Genomic DNA, 5,386 nt, shown 5'->3' on the forward strand with positions numbered 1-5,386 from the left:
AACAAAACTCAAAATCATTTGGAGGAAAAAAAAAAAAGGTGGGGACCAGGTTTGCTGGTCCAATAAAGCCTGGTGGAACCACTGAGACTATGGCCCCTAGCTGCCCTTCAGGTCTGGAATTGAACCCATCCCTGTGGTTTCCAGCCAAACAAAATACAGGCCTATGAGTTGAATATTTACCTCAAGTAGATACACTCTTTGGAGAGAACAATCATGGCAGAAAGAGGGGCTGCTTATGCACAGGGAGACAACTCCTGGGGCAGTAGTGTATGGAAGGATGGACATTGGGAAGAGGTAACTATAGGGAGGAAGTGGGAGGGGAGCTGTTGCATTGTGGTAAACTGTGGTCAATGACATGAGACAAAGTATATGTGATATGTGTGATATATGATACGTGTATATGTGTCATATGGAAAGTGAATTTGCTCTATAAATCTTCACCCAAATCACAATTAAAAAAAAAAAAAAAAGAAGTCAAGGAAGTGTTTGCTTAGGGAAGGGAACTCACTTTGTAGGTTACCAAGGATGGGAGGGAAAACGAGAGGAAAATTTTGGACTCGTTTGGGGCCACATGCTGAGTTGGGTAAAGGGAGGGATGTTATGGAAGAAGTTTGTGAGCGGAATGATAACATTGAGGAAAGGGAGGACACTGAATTGTGCAAATAAGATATAGATGACAGGGGTAATACTAGTATATAAAAAGTACTCCATTACTACTAACAGTCAACACCAGGTTACAGATAAATGCACAGACAACTACAAAGTTCAGATGGGGGTCAGTGAACAGGAATATACTCTACATCAATGATAGGTTCAGCTGAGGCTAATCTTGTACAGACACTAGTAAAACAAAATAAACACAATTACTATAGAAGCAACAAAAGACAGACTTGGAGCAATCCCTCAGAGACAGCCAAACACTTTGGGAGAGAGAACCACCAGGTCTCCTGACTCAGGACCATAGTATTGGGGGACACCAGGCTCAATCGGCACAACATAATACATGAAAATCTTGTTCCACAACCTACTTTGGTGAGTAGTGACTGGGTTCTTAAAAGCCTTCAAATGGCCACCTAAGGTGTAGCTAATGGTCTCCTCTTATTTGAAGTGAAGAAGAGTGAAGGAAACCAAGGGCATTTGGAAAGAGCCAGACCTAGGATATGATGGACCTTGAGACCAGAAGAACAAGATGGTGCCTAGCTACTAATGCCAACCACTTGGGAAGGGATCAACACTGAAGATTCTGGATAGAGTGGCATGGAAAACGTGGAACAAAATTCAAAAACAATGACGACCAGAATTACTGGTCGGATGGAGTCTCGTGACACCCCCAAGACTATGGCCCTGGGATACACTTCGGGCCTGAAATAAGACTCACTCCCAAGGGCTGGCTCTTAGCCCAACAGTAGTAAGACTTACATGCACAACACCAAACCCAGGGCAACGCAACCACCTACTCTTCAGAGATACAACCCTTGGAGCCATCGGCCCTGGGGCACCAGAGAGGCAGCATTCACATGGAGGGAAAGCTGGACAGACAGCAGTGCATGACTAAGTGGGGCACAGGGATGGGGGAGGGGAGAAAAGGAGAGTGTCTTAGGGTTGGGATGGTAATCGGGGAATGAAACCAAATGTACGTGAACTGTTGAATGTAAAACAAATTCTGCTCTGTAATTTCACACCCAAAGCACAATAAAATAAATAAATAAAATAGAATTGAGTTTAACAAAAATGAACAGTTAAATTATTTCCTCTTTAAACCACTTTGGCAAATCCACCAGGACCCTACAGGGCTTATGCACTCTCCCACGCAAAACAGAGTGCTAGGGTATGTTTAACTTGAAATTCAAAGCCTCAAGTCATGAGAATTTAGAATAAGGGATTTTATCTATCTGTAAAATGTTAAAAATTTCTTATCCCAACATAGAAAGTACTCTATATTTTCACAACCACTCTTTTCTGACCATTTAAAAGGACTAAGATTTAAAAAGCAAGCAGGCAAACACACAAACTAACCTGAAATCCAGTTGTCTTCCTCCTGTTGATAGATTGTCAGATAGACGGACACCGGAAACACTGTGCTGCAGCTTCGAGGGTGTATGAGGAAAGGTTAGTCTCAGGGCTGTTTTCTTCCCAGGCTTTTATATGGTTTCAAGGTCATGTGATTGTACAGGCGCTCTCTAACCCAATCAATTCAATCCAATCACGTTACATGGAGCCAATAAATTTAACCCAATCTCACAGGAAGGGGAGGCCATTCAATCTAACACAATCATTCCAACTGAATCTCAGCTAACTTACTCCAAGCACAGTTGCATAATCCAATTAGCTAACACAATCACTGTTATCATCTAATTTATTAATTTATTGGTTAAAAATTTCCTGTTTAAGATTTGCAGTTGTAGTTTACTTTTGAAATTTTCTTTTAAATAGTCTTCCCACACACTGAAATGAAGAAATATTTACTCAAAATTTTCTAATGCATGCCTATATTTATCCAATTTTATACTTAGCCCTTGATGCATTGTGCATACGGATTTAAAACACGAAATCAAATCCACTGTCATGGGGTCGATTCCAACTCAGTGACCTCCATTGAGTTTCCAAGGTGGTAAACCTTTACAGATGTAGACTTCCCCCATTTTCCTTCTGCAGAGCAGCTGACAGGTTTGAACCACCAACCTTCTGTTTAGCAGTCAAATGCCTTAAACACTGCACCACCAGAGCTCCTTAAAAAGCATGATAAGTGGGGTTATAATTATTTTGTTTCCATCCAAGATTCATCAAAACAAAAAATAAAATTCAACTGCATTGAGTTGATTTTGTCCACAGCCACCCTATAGAACAGAGTGGAAGTACCCCATAGGACTTCCAAGGCTCTAATCTTTATGGAGGAGCTCTGGTGGCACAGTGCCTAAGGCACTTGACTGCTAACCAGAAGCCTGGCGGTTCAAACCCACCAGCCACTCCTCGGAAGGAAGATGGGACAATCTACTTCTGTAGTGATACTGCCTCGGAAACCCAAGGAGGGGTCGCTATGAGTCGGGTCCGACTTGACAGCACATAACAACAACAATCTTTATGGATCCCTTTAAAGTGTTAAAGAACAAAAACGTCATTTTGAAGATTAAGATGCACTTGATCAAAACCATGTTTTCTTTTCTTTCTTTTTTTTAAACAGCCTCATATGTCTGAGTGCTGCATCGGTGGCTGCGATGATGGGTTCAAGTATAGCAAGGATTGTGGGGCTGGTGCGGGATCAGGCAGTGTTTCCTTCTGCTGTGCATGGGGTCACTATGAGTCGGAAACGACTCGACAGCACTTAACAACAACAACAACATATGTCTGAAAGCTGGACACTGAACAAGGAAGATGAAGGAAGAATTGATGCATTTGAATTGTGGTGTTGCTGTTGTAGTGTTGTTAGGTGCCGTCAGGTTGGCTCAGACTCATAGCGACCCTATGTACAACAGAAGGAAGAACTACAAGGTCGTGCACCAGCCTCACAATTCTTACTGTACTTGAGCCCATCCTCACAGCCATGGTTTCAATTCATCTCGTTCAGGGTCTTTCTCCTCTTCACTGGCTCTCCACTTTACCAAGCATGGTATCATTCTCCAGGGAATGGCTCCTTCTGAAAATGTGACCAAAGCGGTGGTGAGGTTGTTGGGTGTTGTCGAGTCATCTCTGACTCATAGCGACCCCATGCACAGCAAACGAAACACTGCCTGGTCCCACACCAACTCCACGATCCTAGCTATATTTGAGCCCACTGCTGCTGCCACTGTGTCAAACCATCTTGTTGAGGGCCTTCCCCTCTTTCATCCACCCTCTACCTTTCCAAGCATGACATCCTTCTCCAGGGAATGGTCCCTTCTGACAGCATGACCAAAATAGGTGAGATGAAGTCTGGCAATCCTCGCTTCCAAGGAGCATTCCAGCTGCACTTCCTCCAGGACAGATTTGTTAGTTCTCCAGGAGAGATTTGTTAGTCCACGGTACTTTCAGCATTCTTTACCAGCACCATAACTCAAAAGGATCAACTTTTCTTTGGTCTTCCTTATTCATTGTCGAGCTCTCACATGCATATGAGGTGATGGAAAATACTATAGCTTGGGTCAGGCTCATCTTAGTCCTCAAGGAGAAATATTTGCTCTTCAGCACTTGAAAAAAGTCCTTTGCAGACAATTTGCCCATTGCTATACATCATCTGATGTCCTGACTGCTGTTTCCATTGGCGTCGATTATAGAACAAAGCAATGTGAAGTCTCTGACAACTTCAATCTTTTCTCCATTTATCATGACCAAAGTAGGTGAGACCAAGTCCGGCCATTCTCACTTCCAAGGAGCATTAGGGCTGCACTTCTAGGCCAGATTTGGTCATTCTTTTGGGGAAAAAAAAATTCACTGTCATCGAGTCGTTTCCAACTCATAGCAACCCCTCTTTAGGTTTTCAAGGAGGTATCTCTATGGAAGTAGATTGTCCAATCTTCCTTCCAAGGAGTGGCTGTGGGTTTGAATCACCAGCCTTCTGGTTAGCAGTCATATGCCTTAGGTACTATGCCACCAGAACACCCATTCTTCTCCAATCCATGGTATTTTCAGTATTCTTTGTCAACACCACAATTCAAAAGCATCAACTCTTCTTCAATTGTCCTTTTTCATTGTCCAATTTTCACATGCATATGGGGCAATTGAAAATATCATGGCTTGGGTTGGGCATACCCTAGTCCTCAAAGTGACATCTTTATTCTTCAACAGTTTAAATAAGTCTTTTTCAGCAGAACTGCCCAGTGTGATGTGATGTCTGATTTTCTGACTGCTGCTTCCATGGCTGTTGATTGTGGATCCAAGTAACATTAAATCCTTGACAGCTTCAGTTCTCTCCTTTTATAATGATGCTGCTTATTGGTCCAGTCATGAGGATCTTCGGTTTCTTTATCTTGAGGTGTAATCCATACTGCAGACCATAGTCTTTAATCTTCATCAGTAAGTGCTTCAAATCATCTTCACTTTCAGCAAGCAAGGTTGTAACTTCTGCATATTGCAGGTTGTTAATGACTCTTCCTTCAATCCTGATGCCACGTTTTTCTTCATATAGTCCAGGTTCTCAGGTTATTTGCTCAGCATACAGATTGAATAAGTATGGTGAAAGGATACAACCCTGACACACTCCCTTCCTCATTTTAAACCATGCAGTTCCCCTTGTTCTGCTTCAACAACAGCCTTCTGGTCTATGGACACATTTCTCATGGGAACAACCAAGTGTTATGGAATTCCCATTCTTTGCAATGTTATCCATAATTTGTTATGATCCACACAATTAAATGCTTTCACATAGTCAATAAATGACAAATTAACATCTTTCTGGTATTCTTTTCTTTCA

Source organism: Orycteropus afer, unplaced genomic scaffold (genome assembly GCF_000298275.1).
Source record: "Orycteropus afer afer isolate SDZICR_OR568_19922 unplaced genomic scaffold, OryAfe1.0 scaffold00384, whole genome shotgun sequence".
NCBI lineage: Eukaryota > Metazoa > Chordata > Mammalia > Tubulidentata > Orycteropodidae > Orycteropus > Orycteropus afer.